Here is a 22,222-nt window from a genome sequence, read left to right as displayed (position 1 = left end):
ATGGAAGGGGCACAGGGCAAGCTCCTTCCATAATTACCCTACCTGATCCTGCACCAGCTCCCTGTGTGGCAGATACTGCTCCCCTCCACTGGCAGGCGGGTAAACGCCTCAGGAGAGTGAGGGGCTTGCCACAACTCACCCGGCTTTAGACACAAACTTCCATCTGGGGCTTCACTCTAAACAAGCACGGCGGCATTAAAGGCTGCTCCAAACGCTCGCTCTCAACTTCCTTGACTCTAGTCATCTAGTAGCCATCTTCAAAGGTTGCCACAAAATCAGTATGTATGACGAGAAGACCCACTGCCATCCAAGGTCAGGACATTTAGTGGTCCTCGACCTCCCTAACGCTGCCGCCCTTTAATACAGCTCTTCATGTTGTGGTGACCCCCAACCATAAAATTATTTTCATTACTATTTTATAACTGTAATGGTCCTACTGTTATGAATTGTAATGCAAATACCTGATGTGCAGGGTAGCTGCTGTGTGACTGACGCGGGAAGGTCATTTGACGCTCCCCTTAAAGGGGCCGTGACCCACAGGTTGAGAGCCACTGTTTTCGAGCCTTTCAAAGCAAGGGAGGAAAAGTTGTTTTTCCATAAGAATATTAGACTATAAAGGCTTAGTTCCAAAACTGTGACTGGGAGGGGGTTGAGACAGGGCTTCGCTCTCTGTGGAGCCCTGGCTTTCCTGGAAGTCACTCTGTAGACCAGGCTGGCCTGTGGCAGAGCTCAGAGATCCGTCTGCCTCTACTTCCAAGTGCTGGGACTAAAGGAGTGCATGTGCCACCACTGCTGGACCAAAAATATGGTATCTTAAACTTAATTGTAAATTTGAGAACAAAGTAAAAGTAAGTATTAGGATAAATTGGTGTTGGTTCCTCTATGAAACACAGATACAAGGACAAAATTATACCTATTCCCAAATCAATAAAACCAGTTTTATGATTTGTCATTTTAAGATAGTATTGCACCTTTTGTATCATATTAAAAACAATGTGGAGGTTGGGCATGGTGGTTCATGCCTTTAATCGCACATTTTTAATCCCAGCACTCGGGAGGCAGAGGCAGGTGGATTGTTGTGAGTTCAAGGCCAGCCTGGTCTACAAAGCGAGTCCAGGACAACCAAGGCTAACACAGAAAAACCCCGCCTCAAAAAAACCAAAACAAACAAATAAATAGATAAATAAATAAGATAAAAACAATGTATGCCGATTCAAGATTTCTCAGATACAAAAATACAAATGTTTATCCAAATTCAATGCTTAAATACTCTGGTGTGTGTGTGTGCCATGTGCATGCCTGTGCGTGTACCCTTACATATGTGTGATACCTGTTTCCTGTATTATATTCTCTTTTTTGTCAACTTATCTTTTGAATTATGTGGGTAATGAAAATCATTATCCTACACTGACTCTAATTCTTCCCATTTTCAGAGGGCATTTAACTTTTGGCAACCCTGAGCTTTTCCTGTGATAAGAATTTAACCAATCACCACTATTTAAGGCCTCTGGACCATGCATACCCAAACTTTATTTTTTTTGTTTTGTTTTGTTTTGTTTTTAGCAAAAGGACTGTTGCTGTCTTGTCCCAGCTTTACATCTCTTCAAGGAGACCTCAGCGATGCTATCTGTGGGCATCTTCGACCCAGGAGGCCAGCGAGGGCTGAACAAAGGAGCCAATGCCCCTCAACCAATAGCCATCACAGCCCTGTTCCTCATCCTTAAGAAACTTCATTTTCAGTGAGGTTTACATCATGAAAGTAAGAAAACCAGACTTCCCATTTCACTGGTTTCGATGGGAAGACGGGAAAACTGGACTGTCATAAAAATAATGTATAGCCGCCTGCTTCAGACCTCTGAGACTTCAGTTTTAGGCTTCCATCCTAGAGACGAGCGCACCCAGTTACCAGTTCTTTCCTCTCCGTGTATCCTAAATCGATCCCTAAAAAGTTTGCCTGTCGTGAAGAGAACGGAAAGGTTTTGAGGCATGCGCTCTAAGATGTCATGAATAATAGATTTAAAATCTGTTTATTAGCAGAGGTCTTGGTGCCACTGTTGTTTCTGAAATGATGTTGACACATGTCGTCTCAACATGTGCTCTCCCTGAGACAGATTCACAGGCAGAACTACAAACACCACGCAGCACACACTTAATCTCTCCCCAGGGCCACAGGCAGGCTCTCCTAGCTCTTAAAGCTATAGCTATACCCTAGGAAGCTAACCTTTTCTCCCTTTCTTTTTTTAAAAGCAGAATTATGAGTACAGAATTAGATGTAAGATCTTGGAAGAGAGCTTACAGCATAGAAGCCTTGAAATTTAAGCCTAATTTCACAGCTACTCTGCTGCTGCCTCCTATACCAGAAAACACCAGATTCCCTCTGCATGTTTCCGGCAGGCTCTAAAGGGCTGGGCCTCCAACTTAGCCTTCTGGTCGCTCCCATGATCTTCTCCTCCTCCTGAGATGTTCTGCTTTAAGGCATACCGCAAAGTATCAGAGTACCAGTTCAGCTACAGGGTCAGGAGGCTGGGAGAACTACAGGCAGGCAGTCTGCTTAGCCATGAGTGAAGGGATAGTCCATGGATGAAGGGCTTTGAAAATTCAGGAGATGGACAGGACTTGTTTTTAGTAAGTACTTTATACAGTTGGTCCTCAATCTGTGAGCAGAGCATCTGCGGATACAACCCCACACGGAGAATATTGCAGGGGTGTGGGGGGCGGTGGAGGAGGGTTAACAGTGCTTACTCTGAACATGTACACACTCCTTATTAAAATCTAGACAATGCCCTATCTCATGCATTTACATAACATTAATGAGAGATGATCCAAAGTACATGTAGAGCATGTGTACATTTGAGTGTCAACTATACACACAAATATTTTATACAATAGATTAGCGAGCCCATGTGTGGCCCCATGTATGAGAGTGACTGTGCACTCAAGTAATTTGTTTCTAATAATTTATTTTTAGTATTAATTTTAACTGAAAAATAATCAGAAATCGCTTGAAAAAGAGAGAGAAGTCTGAAGAAATAACACAGAGATTGTTAATGTTGACGAGGTCACAATGTGTTGACGTCTCATTTTCAACAAAGACAAAAACCAGATAAAGCCTGTCTAAAAACAGATATGATGTCTGACCAGGCAAGTCAACTATTCCTGGGCCAGAGCAGAAGAAAGCCCTGGCCAGGAGAGAGGAGGCACTTTGTTTGAGTTTAGCCCTTTCTTAATAGCTAAATCTTCATGTGTGCAGCCCCACATTGCTGCTCCCCTGCCCAGCTGTCCTTCAAACAGCAGGAGGCCAGAGAGCACAGCCTTTGGTGTGCTCTAATTCTGTCTGGGTAGAGGTGACCTCCCTTTGCCCCTGGCCTTGCCAGGTGCAGCATCCCAGGCTTGCAGCTGGATCTTCCCCACCTCCATCCCGGGACGCAAGCTGACAGGGAGTCAGGTTCTAAGGTCACCTGAGCCTGACAGCAAGGCTGAGGAGCTGGCAGGGATCCTAATTCTATCACTTGAGTGAAGTGAAAGCAACAAAGCTGTGAACCACTGGTCACAGGGTTAGGCAGCTGCTCCCTCAGCTCCCAAGAGGAAACGGCACGCGGCACCGGAGAAGGCTCATCAGAGAAGCACCAACATCCGTCAGGGGGTGGAGGAGAGGGAGAAAAGTGTGAGCAAAGAGTGAGTGAGAGCTTTCTTATGTGTGCCCTGGCAGGAACGGTGAGCCAGGGCCTCAGATAAGAAGCTTGAGTGGTTTTAGGGACTTAACAGTTAGAAGGGCTTCCTCTACTTATCTGGCACATGACGTAGCAGGGACGGGGTGACCGGAAGGTGGGAGCACAGTAAACGGGGTGACTGGACTGTGGGCTCCGTATGCCTGCAGCAGAGGGCCAGCTGTTTGCTGCTTTAAGAATTAGGAGAGACCTCCAGGCCCTTCGGGGTCAGCAAGACCCTAAGATATCAAAACATCAAAGCTAAAGGACAAAAAGATGATTAGAACTAGGGGAAGGAGGGAGCAGGGACAGATGGGGACGGCGTGGTGCACAGAATGGTGGACAAGTCCAAACATCTAAGTGGATGCTGAGGCCGAGGAAGGCCTCCTCTCAAGTGTTCTCCAAGTCTCAGGGACACCTGGGGCACAGGTACAGATGGAGGCTTCTCGTCATACACCAAAAGCATACACAACTTCCCTGTGATGTAACCCCATTTTATACACAAAAAGGCTCTTGAGGATCTGAGACCTTGGAAGTACTTTTCCCAGTGTCACATGGCTACACAGGGCAGTGGCAGGATTATATTGAAGTCCAGGTCATTCTGTCTCTTAGACACTTTATTGCCTGGAGCATTAATGTTTATGGATGGCTAGCTGAACGCCTAAAAGCACAGAGAGCCATTTCTGTTTTTATACGTATCCACCGAAACGTTCATTACGTCTGAAAAGAATGCAGGCTGAAACTGTCCACACAATTCTGAAGTCTACCTGGAATTATTACAGTGAGATCAAGTAGGAATTAAGTGACTTCCATGTAGACAGATAGCTGCAAAGTATTTCTGACATGGGTATATTTTGAACTTTTGGACAGGACAGGCTGAGCCTCCAAGAGGAAGTGGGTCTCCTGTCTCAGAGGTCTTGAAAGAATTCCGCCTGCGTTTATCTGCTCTCAGAGCCCAGACCCTTCTACTCTCACCCTTGCTTCTGCTTCAGAGGCCCTGGGGATCAGGCTGTGGACAAGATGGCTTCCTGCCCACTGCAGCATTTGAGACCCAAGGGGGGCGGGGAGGGAAACAGCACGACTCACAGAGAAGGTGGCAGTGTTCTCATAAATGAAGTTCCTGGAATCTCTTCCTTAACAAGCACCAGCAAGTCTGTGAGGCATGAGGCCCAGGCTCTCCTCTGAGCGCTGCTACGACCTGTCTAGAATTCCTGTCATGGTGGCCTTTATTCTTCTTCAGGAATGATGGGCTTTGCTCTTATGATGATACTGAAGGTTCCATGACAGCTAGTCTGTCTGTCTGTCTGTCTGTCTGTCCGTCCGTCTGTCTGTCTCCCTCTGTAGGTATATGTTAACACGTGCATACATGTGTGGGTGTGCTTGTATGTACCTATGTGTAGCGGTCAGAGGTCAATGTCTAGTCTTCCTGTGTCATTCTCAATCTTACTAGTTTGAGGCAGGGTGTCTCACTGAGTCTGGAACTCACGGATTAGCGAGACAAGGCTTGCCAGTGAGTTCTGATAATCTGCCCGTCTGTCTCCATCTCCTCGCCCCCAAGTGCAGGTTAGAGATGGGTGTGGTCATACCAGGCTTTTTATGTGGGCACTAGGAATACAAACACAGGTCCTTCTATTTGTACAGCAAGCATGTTTTCCACTGAGCCCTCTCCCAGGCCCTGGTTCTTAGACATTTAAAGTCTTAGTCCACACTAGACACAAAAGGTGTCTTTGCAAAAGGTTGTGACACTTAGACCCAAGTGGCATACTTCGGCATCAGAGGCTCAGTAAGAACAGAGGTGCATTAGACAGCCAGGACAATGAGACATGTAGACGGACTGCTGGACCTGACTCCCAGAACCTGGAGAGGTCTCAGTGAACGCTGCCTTCCTCATCTGTTACACAGGGATGGCAGCTCCTACCACACACAGCTCTGCTATGGCTCAACTTAAACGGCGACAGCCATGCCTGGCCAATGGCAATCCCTCAGCGAGGGGACTGACTGGTCTGAGGTTTGCTTTTGTACACTTTCATACGTCAAATCCTGAAACCACAAACCTTTCCATTTAACAAGACTAAGTGTTCCTTAAAATTAAAGTTTATACTCATGATTCTTGCAATCTCCAGTTTTGTACAGGTAGTGGTCTTAAGATTTCAAATGATTAGAAAACTCTAACTCTGCTCACATTCAGCAACTGTCTTTGAAATGCTAAGTTGCTTTGTAAATTTTAGAACAATGTCGTATTCCTTATTAGGAGTCATAAAGGTTAAGTGTGAAACTATGGACCAATCGTATAGTGCTGTTAACACTATAAGGGCTAAGAAAAAAAAATTAGTGTTGCATTGTTTTATAATCTACGTCCTGCCCACCACTTGCTTTTGTAAGTAAAGTCTTATTGGAACACCTGTCATTAACACAGTATGAGTGGCAGCTTCCTTCACAGCAGAGTAAGCAACGTGGACTACAAAACGGCACATCGACTATTCTGCCCATCATGGCTCCTGTTCTACAGTGTTGCTCTTCTGTTGACAACGCCTCCTGAACAAGGTAAGATTATGGTGTCCTTAATACACTGATTATTTTGATTATTAATCAGGTGCAGCCAACCTGCAGCAGAGAGAGAGAGAGAGAGAGAGAGAGAGAGAGAGAGAGAGAGAGAGAGAGAGAGAGAGAGAGAGAGAGAGAGAGAGAGAGAGAGAGAGAGAGAGAGAGAGAGAGAGACAGAGAGACAGAGAGAGAGACAGAGAGACAGAGAGAGACAGAGAGAGACAGAGAGACAGAGAGAGAGACAGAGAGAGAGAGAGAGAGAGAGACAGAGACAGAGAGAGAGACAGAGACAGAGCACAGGATAGAGAGAGGAGACAGAGAGAGACAGAGAGAGAGAGAGAGACAGAGAGAGAGAGAGAGAGAGAGAGAGAGAGAGAGAGAGAGAGAGAGAGAGAGAGAGAGAATATGCTAGCCAGCCTTTATTCATAAACCTGAGCAGTGGGGTCCAGCATAGCATGGCATACTGGGTGATTTACTCTGAATTGATTATAGCTATCTCCCCTCTTCCCCTGTACATTTGTGCAGTATATGTACTTATTAGTATGTGTATCTGTGTGTATGTGTGCAGGTACATGTATGTATCTAGAAGCCAGAGGATGACTTATGGGGTCTATCTATCTTGGCTCCCCCTCCACTATGTATCATCATCATCATCATTTGTCATTTCACTGAACCTGAAGCTCACAGGTCCAGCTCGGCTGGCTGAACAATAAGATCAAGGAATCCACTGTGTCCGCCCTCAGTCTCCTCTAAAGGGGCTTACAGGCATGCGCCTGGAGTATGTTCCAGGGTTCTTAACTCAGGTCCTCCAGTTAACAGAGCAGACATTTTATCCACCAAGCCATCTCCCAAGTCCCATCTCTTTTCTCCCCAGCCACTCTCTCTCTTTTTCAGCCTCCACCTCAATTAAGAAATTATATGGCGTGAGAAATTCTGTCTAAAGCTTCTGAAGAAACAATCAGACAGACCCCAAGCATTCACAATGCGAAACCAACACCAGATGTTCCCAACCTTCCCTACCTACCTTCTCAACAAGGATCCTCCAAGTTGAGAAACGACAAAAGCCCAGCTAGACCCATGGCCACACTCTGGCCACCTATCTGCTGGGCATCCCCAAGTATAAGCACTGGCTACCACAGCATTAGCTACCTGGGAAGAGAGTCTCAGCAGAGCAGCTGTCTTGACGGGATTAGCCTGCCGGCATGTAGACGAGGGACTGTCTTACTGACTGACGCAGGAGAGCCCACTGTGGGCAGTGCCATGCCCTAGTCATCCCCCAACCTCCACCTCTCTGACAAAAACATTCTTTTTCAAGAGTCCTCTTCCAGGTACGTGTGAGCTACCTGACAGGTATTAGCCTTTACCATTGTTTATCCTTATAAAATACACGTTGTAAAGGTTTACTTTCTATTACTTTTTTCCTTTTGTTTTTTGAGATTGTAATGTGATTGCATGATTTCTCCCTTTCCTTTCCTTTTTCCAACCCTTCCATAGACCCCCTCCTTGCTTTCTTTCTCACTCATATCCTCTTTTTTTCATTAACTACTGTTACATATGTATATGTGTATATATACATATTTCTAAATATAATCTGTTCAGCCTATACAATGCTACTTGTATGTACATATTCTGGGCTGAGCATTTGGTGTGGATAGTCAGTTGGCATGCTCTTTCCTAGGGAAGACTGTTTCGCCCTCTCTTAGCACTCCTAGTTTCCTCAGCTCTCTGTGTGGTTTTGAGGCCTTGTGTGTTCTCCTCTGTCCATTCAGGCCAGCATCTGGGTCTGGTGCAGTGCTGCCTCAGGCCAGCATCCTTGTGCCTGGCTGCTGGGTGAACCTATTCCCCTGGAAGCTGCTTCTCTGCCCACCACCTCTACCAACTTTCCAGCGCTGCACGTCCACCGCAGCCTAGAGTTCCAACAGCTCTCAGCGGCCTGTAGAGCTTGGAATCCAACGGTGACTAGCACTCCCACTCAGCCCTATCTGGCCATCCTGCTCCGAGGGGAGACACACCAGCAGTGCAGCCTCCTTTCGGCTGCCAGCCCTCATACCTCCTCTTCCTCCAGGCTTCTGCTTCTGCTGATCTGACCTCCAATCAAGATGAATGCAAAAGTTCTCACAGAACTGGGCTCACAAATGCCTTTAATAAGGACATGAGGATTTGACATGCCTGGTTTTGGCATCACAAAAGAGTAAGCAAAATACTGGACATCTAAGGCTGAAAGGCCACTGCTGGGGGGGAAAAAACCCCTCTTTTTCCTTCTTTCAAACCCACATTTACAAATAAATGATAGTCGTCCCAACTTCAAATATTAGCAAGTTTAACTGCAGTTCTCTGAAACAAAGGTCAGCTAGAGATAAATAAAAATTCACACGCATCTCCAGGAAGATCAATACAGGTACTAAAAATCTAAGTTGATAATAAATTTTAGTCCCCTGCACATAGCTCAGGATTGTCACTATTTACCGGCCCCGCTGTAATATCAGATATTTCAGAAGAGTATTGATTTTACCACTGAAGTGTGACTAAAGGGATAAATAAACTGCTCCTGGGGTCAATCGATCCATTTATCTTCACTGGCATTTTATAAAAAGTCAAAGTAGCATAAACTTTGATAAATAAATGTTATCGTGATAGAAATATTGCTGACACAAGGACTTGAAGGAAGAAAGAGCAGACAATTCTAATGCTTGGAAATCACACAATTAATTGGCTTCCCCTTTTAGCACTTCCACTAATAGCTACTCACATACAAATAGCCCCTCCAACTGCTCTACACGGTCTCTGTGGCCCATAGGACACACAGGCGCAGGAGACAAGTCTGTGAAATGAAGTGACGAGGTCCCCCCCCCCGCAAAAAAAAAAAAAAAAAAAACAAAAAAAAACAAAAACCTGATTAATCAGAGGAGGAAGAAAACTGTGACAAGTCTCCAAGGCAAATATCTGGATGTTTTCAGAGTATGCTTTGGAAATCAGGGTGGGTGCATTCTCAGGTGGCGTTTTAGGGCTTCCCCTCGACTGCACCATGCTGACCTCATAAAGATCTCAGTGCAAGGTGGGCAAACTCACGGCATCATGCCTGCACTAGTGTGGGAGAAGTGGGGAGCCTGTGAAGATGCTGTAACTCAGCAGGAGAAAAAGCACTGGGTGGTGGCAGCAGTGGCAGCGGCAGCGGTAGCAGTGGCAGCAACAGCGTCAGGCTACAGTGTGCAGAGAGAGCATTGCTGCCCAGTGATAACACAAAGCTCGGATGATGAGAGCACACTGGCTGATACTGCAATTTCAGACCCATAACCAGGGGAGTTAAAATTACCATACCCCAAGGGACGCCTAGCTCTCAGGATGCAGAAACTGCTAACAGGCTGCAAATTTGGCTTGGACCTCAAAGGGCTTTCAAGCTTGAAATTTTTTTCTCAGCCCTGAAGGCAGAGCCTTTAGGTCCTCGCCAAGCCTGCCCCTCCTCTGGGTCACTACCAAGGGTCCACTCAGGAGCTTTGTTTCTCTTTTCTCCACTGCTGCCTCCAGAGTCCTGCCCAAGGAGGCCTTTCTCAGGGACTCAAGAGGAAACCCTGCTCAGCAGTTGGCGAGACTCGGATCTCCTGCAGGCTGGTGCGATGCCCAGCAGGACACAGTGGGCACTTGATACAATGGCATTTACTGACTGGAAGTGTCTGGGTGGCCAGACCGGGCCTGGGATTCTGTGAAGGTCACAGGATGTTGGCGGTGCGGTTCTAAGCAGCTGCAAAAGTCGCTCTGGGCAGGAACAGAGCGGTAGCCATGGGTACCGTCAAAGGGGGTTGGGGGAAAGCCCATGACGAAAGGCTGTCTGGCAGGTTTGGAACATCTCCACAAAAAAAAAAAAAAAAAAAAAAAAGGTTGGCACATTCTCATGACAGCAGGACACTAGAAGAGTGAGCCCACAGAGTGTACTGCACAATACTGCTCATTTTCTTCCTCCTGCTTGAAAGCCTCCATTGCAACTTAGCTGCGGACTGAAAACACAAATCGATGCTTCTGCACAGGACAGGCCCTTCCATAGCCTGTGAGGCAGTGAGCACATGCGCAAGTGTGTGTGCATATGTACATGTGGATGCACACATATGTAATGGCGCTTTGCCTTTACTGTGAGAAGTCTCCCTGATATTCTGACACTAGAGAGGGCACTTGATACTGTTTCCACTTAGTCAAACAACAGGAATAAGTTACGCCTGAAGTCTGAGCTCTCCAGCCAGGTACTCTCGGCTAGACAGTATCCAACTGCCCTCGAAATTCCTATTTCTATACCTACAGATTAATGTAACACTTGATAGCTCTTGGACTACATCAGGGAAGCATCCTGTGGTTAAGATCTCACAACTGGTCAAAATATAGTGCAGTGCCTGTAGAGTGATCATCCACAAATGGGACATGTATATCACAGCCCTTCCCACAAGGCTTAGGGGCCATCATGGGTGACAGGACGATGACTGTAAGAGGTAGTGGTTGGGCAGGAACAGACTAAAAGAGATCCTTCTAGACATGACTGAACTCATGAGCTCCCAGCAGTTGTGGGAGCCTTACAAGACCCACCAAGAGCAAGCCAGTCAACATTCTAACATGAGAGGGGGTGAGAGGGGGGGAAACGGGCTCAGGAGTCCTATAGCTTAGCTGAGAACAACAGACAGGTGGTGGCTTACAGGGGAGGGAGGTCACATTCCAGGAGATGCCCACAACCACAAGTCCATGTGCACTGCGAACTGAACTTGGTAGGTTGGGTTTTTGTTTCTTGTTTGAAGAGGACACAAAGTCAGAGGGTGGAGAGAAGTTATGCACGTATAAACCTCAAAAGTTAATAAAAAATAGTGTAATTTTACAAAGGCAAGTTGTCTTTGATGGGATGACTTCTTTCTTTTCTCCACCTCAGCTCTGAAGACCCTAGATGCGTCTCCCCAGTGCTGATGGTCCCTGCCCTCCAGTTCTCACGTGTAACTTAAGGCTGCAGAGCATCTAAGCCATGGACCTGCACACTTGTGGCATACTACTGTCTCCACCCAGCGTTCCTGACCCTCCAATAAGCACTGCAAACCATGCTAGCCTTAATTAAACCCTCCTTCTCCTCCCTTCCTCCTCCTCCTCTTCCTCCTCCCTCTCCCCTCTCCCCATGGTCAAAGGTAAATCAAGTCTCATGGAAGAAACTCAAGACACTGGCATGCTCTTATACTTGCAGTCACTGTCTCAGGGTGTGGTACTTCTACTCTCCCATCTGCCAGAGCTGAGACCCTGGAGTCGGTCTCCCCTCCCTTAAGCGCACGCATCCTGTGATCTGCCCGAAAACCTGCCTTCTCCACAGATGCCCCTCACTCCGCAGTGTTTATCCTAGCTGTTGCTTCCAGGTATTCTTGTCTCATTTGTCAACTCAGCTCCCAACCTTGTATCTCCTCCTCCAGTGCTGCTGTGCTGTGGATGTGGGTGCGTCCTTCAAAGGTGTGTGTGTGTGTGTGTTAAAGGCTTGGTCCCTAGGCTGCCACTACGGGGAGTTGTTACAGAGATTTAGGGACTGGGACCTCAGGAGAGGTTCTTGTGTCACTGGGGACTGTCCATCCTGGCTCCTGCTCTCCATGTCTGCTTCATGGCTGGCAACGCTCATGTGGTTTGTTGTGTCCTGGGCCTTAGCCAGAATATGCTGTTCTTTCCACACGTAAAAAGGAGATGGCCTCAGATTACAACCTCCAGAAGCCAAGGTAGCACTTCTTCTCTGTAAGTTAAGTACCTTCAGTGTTTTATCACAGGAGTACAAAGCTGACTAGCACACTCTGATTGTCTCACGGAAGCCATAGTAATCATTACAGGACACCATCTCATCTTTCAGTCATCTGCTCAAGGTGCTTTGACAGCTGTGCCTTAAAACAAAAGGCCAACTGCTTGTCACAGCTAAGGGCCAGCACGCTATGATTCGGGCTCAGCATCCTCTCTTCCAGTTCCTGTCACTTCCATATTCCAAACATCTCTTTCCTGTTTCCACCCACATTTTCAGATTTTGCAAAGCCGCCCCTGCATTTCCATGCATCTTTTAGATATTTGCTTGGATCTGATATTCGTTTAGCCTGACATAATAGTCCTTTACTAGCTGTTCCGACTGAGCCCTGTGTGTGGCAGCCTTTAATGCTGCTCGTCAGATGCAGAATTCAGATTTATGTGATATATATGGTTAAAAATGTGAGCTCATGCTCTAAGATACAGACTAAGCCTCAATGAGCAGTATCGTCTATAGTTCTGTAAATCCTCACAAACGGGAAGTGTAGCTGCATGCCACACCAATTATAGTAGGTGATGGGATATACATGGACTGTGATAGATGTGTAAGTGGAGGAAACAGAATGTCTCCTTTATGGGCACAGAAATTGAATAATTGTTTGAAATCACTTAAGTGACGAAGCTAATCATCAATGGAAGATTTTCAGATAATGTTTTGAACACACACATACGCCCAGAGCTCTGTACAGCTTTGTGTAAGCAGGATTCAGTGACTGGCTCCATCACGCAGGTGTGCCTCATTTGACATGACAAGCCTGCTAGTACAACTTCATGCAAATCAAATTTGTGTGAATCGAGGTTGATTTATAATGCCCCATTTGAACAACGTCGCGTTAATTCTACGTCAAAGGGAATAATCACCTCCAAATGTAACATTCTTGAATGAAGCAGACATTCACAATTGGGCTTAATTAAAGCAGTATTATAAAGTAATTAAATATTCACTCACCAAATGAACACCAAAGAGAAACCAGTGCTGCGAGACAGGTACACATACATTACACATTCCAACACAAACAGCGACAATGACTAAGCTAAGAGCCGCTTCTGTGTAATGAGGGGAAAATACAGGAAAGTTAAGCATTTAGACTTTTTGGAATTCCATGTGATTTACTAGTTCAATGGGTTTGTTTGTTTGTTTTGTTTTGGGTTTTTGTTTGTTTGTTTTTAGGGTTTTTTTTTATCCTTTATTCTTAACTTAAAATTACCAAGGCCACACACAGCATTCCGTGTCAAAGTATAAGAGTCTTTCTCTTTTACACACACACACACACACACACACACACACCACACACACACACACGACACACACCACACACACACACACAACACACACCACACACACACACCACACACACACACACACACGACACACACACACACGACACACACACCACATACACACACACGATACACACACACACACCACACACACCACACACACACACACACCACACACACACACACACACACGACACACACACCACACACACACACCACACACACACACACACACATCACACACACACCACACACACACACACATGCAGACACACACACATGCAGACACACACACACACAGACACACACACGACACACACACACACACACATGCAGACGCAGACACATACACACACCTCCTCAAGTATAAAAATGAATCTTAGAAGTGCCACCCCAATTTTTACAAATAAATATGAATGCATAAAAGTAAGTGCTTGAGCAGCAAATCCTAAGCTGTAGGGTTGATCTTGTATCAGCACATCCCACCCCAACAATGCCTGGCTGTTTCTAGCACCACACACCACAACCATATGCACCATTTAAGAAGACAAAGCTCTGCCCACACATGTGAACACAACCATGTGAGGTACATTCCACACGTGGGCATGTTAGAATGTCAGAAGACATGCCTAGACGCCAATACTATGTACTCGTGAGTCAGATTTATGCTTCATCCGAGCACACGAGACAATGGTGAATAATACCAGAACTCTGTGTTTCCCGAGTGCATGCAAAAAAATAAATAAATAAATAAAATAAATAAAAATAAAAATCTGGGTATTTGAAACATAACAAAATACGCAGATAACTTTTATTTGTGCTGTGTCTAAATTTTAAATAAAATGTGATTAAAATAAAATATTGTGATAGTGCCGGCTGAGTTTTCCTCGCTCAAAATGCTTTGGGACAGAAGTGTTTGGATAGCTGGCTATGTTTTTGGATTTAGGAATATTTCTTCAGTATAACTAACAAGGTATCTTGGGGATAGGACTGGAATTTGAATCTGAAATTAATTTACATTTCATGTGACCTTAAAGATAATTTTACACTATTTTTTTATTCATGTCATGTACAAAGCATGGGTACTGAGCGATCAGACTCAAAGCACTGTGTTGGGTACCCCCAAAGTTTCGGATTCTGAGCTGTTTTGGATCCCAGAATTTCCCATCAGGATGCTCATCTACAGTTGATTGAGTGACAGTTATGTCTCCTTTAAAAATCACAGCCCAGGTACCTAGGACACCAGTAGTAATAAACTATATATACAGAGGCTCCCGTGGCATTCAGAAGACACTTAAGGCACACAAGGAAAGTCACATCCAAATGCCCATGCTTTATTTAACTACACCTTGGAGTGGTTTATCCAATGTGCTATTCTGATGTGCTACTGGCTAAAGGCATCTCCAAGTTGTAAGCTGAGGTCTTGACCTGCATCGGGTGTGTCTTGTAGGTCTAAGGTGCCCCCATGGACTTAGCTTCTCAACCCACCTGTCTGAATGTTAGGGTGCCCTGTGTTATAACTGCTAAGGACCAGTGATGCTGCAATTACTAAGTTCCTGTGCCAGCTACGGGAATCTCAATTTTGCCCAGCTCCTCTGTTGCTCTCAGTTCTCTTAGCTGACATCTTCTGGCATCCTATTAAGCCATCCCTACTCTATACAGAGAAAAACTCAGTAGCATCTGTTCCTTGCTTGAATTCACCAAGCTGTAACCAAACCGTCTCACAGAAGTCTTTCCTGGCTTCATCCTGTATCTCAGAGGCCTGCCCTTTTTCTCTCCCAGTTCCTCCACCTTCCTGGGCTCATCTGTCTAATAACAGAAGCTACCTGTACCATTTGGGTAGCTTTCCATTTATACTGGGAGTAAGAACTAGGGTTCTCTAAAGCTTGCTGGCTCTACCAGGCCTGAGGTCAAGCCTTCCCCGTCTGTGTCTGTGCTCAACACAGAGTTTGCACCTCTGAGGAGTAACTATGCAAGGGCGCTGTGCCCCACCTTTGCAATAAAATGCGAGTCTCGTATGAAGTGGCAAAGCCTTCACTTCTAAAGGTTGAATGGGGCAGCACTTATAAATGCATTCTACTCGGCTGAATTTAGACTGCAGGAGAAAAAAGGAAATCCAAAAATATATTCTGGCTTGGGCTTTTCTCTTTCTCTCTCTCTCTCTCCCTTCCTCTTTCCTCCCCTCCTCCCTCTCCTCCCTCCCTCCCTACTCCCCTTTCTCTCTCGTGGTTTTGAATTAATTTATTGTGAACCGCTCACTCCCATCATCTTGTGAGACAAATGCCAGTTGATTCAGAAATATCTGGCCCTGAAACCTGCCATTTTAATGTTGATTTAGATACCAAGTACCCCCGTCAGCTACCAGAGAGCTCTCTTCCCACTGATCTAATTTTCAATACAAGCAATATTGGTAGCTTAGACGTTTTGTTTCTTTCTTCAGTTATAAGCTTTGCCTCTGTTACTTTCCTGGGACCCCACCCAGGAATCCCTCTCCTCTGTAGAAAGTGGAAGGCATCTCATATGAGCATGGTCAGTCACAAAAGCCAACACAGCGCCAGCGCCGCAACACTAGCTCAGTCTCCATGGTCCTCTTTGGCAGGTGTCTGGGGCTCGAGCCCTGATGCTTCTCCGCGGTGGTGGACAGGCTACCGTGGTGGTGGACAGGCTACCACGGTGGTGGACAGGCTACTCACGGGCTGCGCCGTGCACCTGTCTCCACCGTTCTGCTCTCCCTTCTCCTTCCTGCCTCCTGGCTGCGGCTACCTGTGGCGGTTTCCCCTTTCCTCCCACAATTCCCGGCCTTCCCCTCTGACTATCAGTCTCCTCATTCTTCTCCTAGTCTTTCTCCCTCTCCCGTCTCCCACGTGGATGAACCCGATGATGAGACTGCGTCTCCTGGCACGTGTAGGGATGTGATGGTGGCCTACATCCCAGAAGATCTCTGCTCTTCCTCACACCTGGTGCCCGTGTCTTAAGAGAGCTGCCACCACCACACCTGCTCAGGCTTGTGTCAACCCAATTTTGCTTGTTTGAAGAAAAGCTGCCCATGGGAGCCCACACAAGGGCCCTGATTGCCATAGTGACCAACAAGCCATGAAGACAAGGACAGTGGCCTGGGCAACAGCTTTGGAGCCTTTGATGGTGACTCTCAACTGTTCCCAGCACTCCTTCCTTCCTGTTTATGAGTTAAACGCGTACTGCCTGCCATTACTTGTCCTAGGTGCCTAACACTGGGGCAGGCAGAGGAGGATTTGCACCAGTTCCCTCTGGGTTCTCTCTGCCCTAGTGTGCTCATTTCTGGCTCCTGATCCAGAAAGAGGCGCACTGTACATTTCAATGCATTGGTACAAACAGCAGGACTGGGCTTTTGTTTCCCTTCTTATTTTAAGAACTGTAACGGATATTCATGAGTTTAATTTAACTGTCTATTTACTAGCAGCCACACTTGTGAAGGGCTGCAATAAACCAACTGAAAAATTAGCGCTACACCTCCTCACAGCCTCAGTCACACATCATGAGTCCCACCGTTAGGAACTCCGCCCAAGCTGCGTTTGGATTTTGTCCAGATGTATCACACCCTCAGCTGCCACTGGAGAAGCAGTACCATACAATTTTTATTTTGTTGTTGTTCTTGTTGTTATTTCTCGTGTTTGATAAGTAAGCTGATACACTTTCTCTGCATGAGAAAAGAATACTAAATCCAGTCCTGGAGGGAAAAGAGAAAAGGCACTCTCACGGGTTCTACTGATATACTTCTTTCCGTAAGACACTCCCAGCTACAGAGTTAGGAGACAGGATAGGTGGGCCTCAGACTCGGGGCTCTTGGCAGCCCCTGGGCACGGAAGGACTTCTCTGTCAGTCAGCCAGGACCCTCACCCTGTGCCTGACCCTAACATCAGCTGAGATGTCTGCTTTTCTCCACCTGGGAAAGCTTCTGTCCTCAGTTGTGCAAAGAGGCCAACCATTCAATGGGTTGCTACACTGAAGTATCGGATGATCGGAGGGCCGGGCACTGTCACCAGCTCACTGGCCCCTGGAAAGGAGCTGAGGCTTCCTTCCCCGGAGGATGAGGCTGAGCAGCCCCTCTTCCAGAGAGTCTGTCCTGTGTGCCGGAGACCTGCTTAGCCAGTCTTCACAACCATGTATAGTGATACCTTGTTATCCATCTGCCTGTCAAATACACACCTAGACACCCATCTCCCTGTGCTTTAGGAGCTGTACTGGTGATTGTGGAGGGACCATGTGCCTATCCATTTATACAAGCCATTCTACGTATACAGTGCATGTCCGAGGATGGCTTTGAACTCAGTACCTTCTGTGCCAGCCTCCTGAGTGCTGGGATCATAGAAGTAGGCCGTCATACCTAGCTGCCGTGTTAGAAAATAATAACCCACCATCATTAGCCCCTTCACGGTAACTGAAGCTTAGCGACATGACCAGAAACTTTTCCTTCTGTAATCCAGGCCTTCTTCTATCCTTATTGGAGGCAAAAGTAAACCTTTCTTCCTTGTATACTTGATGTCACTTATCTATTGTGCCACTGGTAAAAAGATGCTGAGCATCTATGAGGGTGTGTGTAAACTGCCTAAAATTAGCCCAATTCTGTTGCTATATTTTATATAATTAACAAGCTCATGCAAAACCCAGGCACTTTGTGTGCAAGAATAAAGCGAGGTGTTCCTAGTGTCACCAAGATGTTATTCCTCGTACGCTGGTTTGGAGCAGTTTAAATATCCCGTATTACCTTCAACTCACTGTGACTCACACTCCGGGCTTGGGGTGACTCCCCTGGCCTGCTGGTGGAGTCTCCCCTATTCATGTTTTCCATTCTAGGTAGTGAGCACTGGATTCCAGGTAATGAGCATTCTCTGAGGCAAATGCTGAATTGTTGGTGAATGCTGATCTTAGTAAGAAACAGATACTGTGTGCACTGGCCCTGCGCAGGCCCACGAGAGTCAGCCTTTCCCCCTCTTCTACTTGAACAATGGACGCTTCCTTCTTTACTGTCAATCTTGATTCCAGGAACACGTGCTGCCCTCTGAGCTGAGGTGCTAACAGCTTATCTTGCCTTTAATAAAACTACCTACTGGATACTTATCTCTCTTCAGGAGATTCTGCTTGCCCATTTTTGCTCATTTTCTCCCATTTCCCACAATTTTAGATCTGGCTGGCTGGTTTACCTGTTGCCTATAAAGCTAAACCCAGTGACCAGTAACGCCCTACGCAACCACTACAAGAAGTTTTCAACTCTTTCTTCATGTTGTGGATCAAGATTTTTGGGAGGTTTTTTGTTTGTTTGTTTGTTTGTCTGTTTGAGACAGGGTCTGTCTGTGTAGCCTTGGCTGTCCTGGACTCACTTTATAGACCAGGCTGGCTTTGAACTCACAATGATCCACCAGCCTCTGCCTCCCAAGTGCTGGGATTAAAGGCGTGCACCACCATGCACGACTTCCAAGAGATGTTTTAAAACAACCTTTTTATATACGGCAACTTGGAAATACGTGCTGAGCTAGGCCGCAAAGGAGGCCCGTATAATGCTCAGCTTTGCCAAGGACACCACTCACTAAACACTAGCAATATTAAATGTGTGCTCGAGGGGAGGAGCTCTGGCGATGCCTGGGTGCAAACTTGCATCTGTACAGGTAATGGTTAAAAACCAAGACCCTGCACTCCCATTACTCATTCACTAAAAACTGGAAGTTAACATTTTATTACTCACATCTTCCTTCAGTCCCATGCAGATTTTTAAAGACTTGTGCAGTAATTTTCTCTCCCAGGCTGTGGTAGCATCTGGCACTGTAATAGATCACTGACCACACAGGGGCTGATGGTGTGACTGTCTTCACTGCACTATATACCCACACTGTAACCGCTGTGTGGACAAAGGGACACAGCAGAGGCTTCTACTGCGGTGGTTCTCTACCTCCTAACACAGTTCCTCAGGATGTGATGACCCCAGTCATGAAGTTATTTCTGTTGCTTCTTCATAACTGCAATTTTGCCACTGTTATGAATTATTATACTACGATTATCTGATATGCGATCCCCAAAGCAGTCACAACCCACAGGTTGAGAACCACTGTTCTAGACAAAAGTTACTCCTCACTCCATGGAAACTGATTGCAGATTCTAACCTTTTCCATAAAATACCTCCAATTAGCAACAGATTATAATGGCGGTTTTCTTTGCATGACTGGGGACAGAAGCTTTCCCAGGGGGACATAAGCAGACATCTCAGCTGACAGGGTCAGGGTCAGGGTCTGAGCTGGCTGACAGGGAAGTCCTTCTGTGTCCAGGGGCTGCCGAGAACATAGAGTCTGAAGCCTGCTTATAACTCTGTAGCTAACCCTCTCGCCTGGGCTTCCTTCTCCGTAAGATGGGTTAGCAACGCTGACTTTGTGGGGACTTTAGGATTCTGTCACCCTAACATCTGGCATGGCCTTATCATCCTAACCATGGCTGCCTAACAGCTGACATCACCATGTCTAAAACCTGGTGTGACCATTAACTCTTCTAGCACAGAAAACACACAAAGGTAGTTACCATGGTTTTGTTTGATGACTGACGTTTTTCTACTTAGGTTTTTTTTCCCCCCTTTACTTTGTAATGGCTTCCAGGAATGTAAGAATGGCCTGAAGTCAGCTGGCTGCACAGGGAAGTGAGTGTTGAGTCTTCACACTGTGCTCACAAATGAAAATCATCTTTACACCTTCCCCGAATTTGGGGAAATCTTTCCTTTCAGAGTTACCAGTAGTCACTGGAGTGATGGCTTGGCAGTTAAAAGCATTGGTAGCTTTGGCAGAGGACGCGGTTTCAGTTTCCAGCACCTCATGGTCACTCACAGCTGTGTGTAACTGTAGTCCCAGAGAGTGCTCTTCTGGCCTAGGTAGGCACTGTATACACATGCAGGCAAAACAACTCTTACACATACATTTTTCACTCTTTAAAAAAAAAAACTTGTCATTTAAATATCAGTTGTCAGGCCGGCCCTGGAGATGGAGGAAGGAACTGTAAGGTCCTCAAAGTCATCCTCATGAAAGTGTATGTGCTGCTGCTGTCACGAACTGATTTGTCCAGGCTAACAGCTGAGCAGCCAGAGCTCCGGAAATGAGCACTTTTAACTTGATCTTCCAAATCACCATGCTCTTCACATGTCTCTTCTTCAAAGAAGGCTGTGAAATGACTTACCATACCTCACACACGTGTCACCTGCTAGGTGAAGGTAGCCTGCAGATGGTAACTGAAGTGAAAAAGGAAATGTCAAAGGCTCCAAGTCTCATGAATAAATGTCAACTCACCAGCCACTTAGAAGTAAAAAAAAAAAAAAATCCCCTTATACTGTGCTAAGAAAGACCTTACTCCTCGGTGGCAATGGTCTTAGGGTGTGCCTATGCTCCTTGACTGACTGCTGACAGACATTTACACTGCATGTTAAGGCAGGTTGTAAATGCAGGTGCTATGTACCATTTGCAAGATGCTCCTTCTAAAATGTAAGCTGCTCTACCACCATCACCCCCCTGTAAGGATGCTCACCAGTCACTGAGTGGGAGGGGCTGAGTTACAGCCTCCAAAGATCTAGAAGGAAAGGTTTGTCCCCAAACAAGCTGTAGCACAGGGATAAAACTTTCAGTCTGGGACATTGTACCTTGGTGTCAAATTCTAAGAAGTGGGCATCTGAAAACAGCTGAACACTTTACGAGCTTGACATTGATATGGTAAAGGTTAACTTCACTGATGATTCAGCAAGACATCTTGTTAAAAGTGGCGAGCTATGATGGGCAGAGGGACATGCTCAAGAGGAAGGGTGGAGGAGCACCACAGGCCGGACAGTGGGCCTCAGCAGAAGATCCTTCCAAGAGGGGCCAAGGCCAGTGTGAGTGACACATCATTTTTAGCCTAAAGGAGAGCCAGGTTACATTTACATCCTGGGGAAGAGTCAGTCCTAACTATCTATGTAACTGGTCCATAAAAGGATCCATTGACGAACTTTAGGATATATAAGATGAACATTATTAGATACGTATGGAGGAATCAACAGTGACCATGGGAGCACATTTGCCCACAGAACTATCAATAGATCAGACTTCAGCTTCGACTTTAGTGTGACGACAAGCACAGGCCATAAGTTTCACTTGGCCATTTACACTGACAAAAATTATAAATCAAGATCATAATTGGGGCATATATGCTTCCAAATACCATACAGTTTGTTGTGACATTTTGTTATATTTACAGTCAGGCTGTATGCCCCATTAGGGCCCAGTAAATAACTTTTCTGCAGCACTGACTTTGAGGATGTCTTTATCGGGATCCCTTCCAATCACACAGAGCTTTTGTAAGGGCAGATTTTTAATACAAACAAATACACCTGTAGTTCAGCCAAATGGGTCCTTGAGATCAGCATCAGGGAGAGATACAAAGTCACACATTCAGTCAGGAAACTGCACATGCAGTGATGATCAGGCTCTCACAGGGCACTTAGCTTGTTTTTACATTAGGGTTTAATCTGTGCCCTGGCCAAACTGTAGGACAATGAACAAAACAGACTATTGTTTTGTTGTGTCGTGTTTAACAGTGGCTTACAGTACAGTAATAACCAGCCCAAATACAACATGAGACACGGGCTTTGCAGAGACAAGGAGTAACCGTATACAAACAAGAGAGACAAAAGGTCCTCCATCCACACACCTCATTCCCCATGCATCCCAACCCATTACAGCCCGGACTCGTGGGCCCTCGCTGTTGTTTTGTTTTGAAAGCTTTATTGATTTGTATCTCATATGAATGATGTGCATGGAGGCGTAGCATTTGCTTGCCTGTTGCCCGGGGAGGCCAGAAGAGGACACTGCATTCCCTAGAACTGGAGTTGCAGATGGCTGAGAGCAAACGTGTGCGTG

The 22,222-nt window shown here is 46.1% G+C and overlaps 1 protein-coding gene across 1 annotated transcript in view; it reads right to left on the bottom strand.

Annotated features, from left to right (window-relative positions):
- Nucleotides 1-22,222, bottom strand: part of Aff3 (ALF transcription elongation factor 3) — a 474,038-nt gene that overhangs the window by 275,628 nt on the left and 176,188 nt on the right. The gene's annotated exons all lie outside the window — the stretch shown is intronic.

Source organism: Acomys russatus, chromosome 11, assembly GCF_903995435.1.
Source record: "Acomys russatus chromosome 11, mAcoRus1.1, whole genome shotgun sequence".
Lineage (NCBI taxonomy): Eukaryota > Metazoa > Chordata > Mammalia > Rodentia > Muridae > Acomys > Acomys russatus.
Note: the sequence above shows the minus strand (reverse complement) of the source record. Positions and strands in the feature narration are given on the sequence as shown.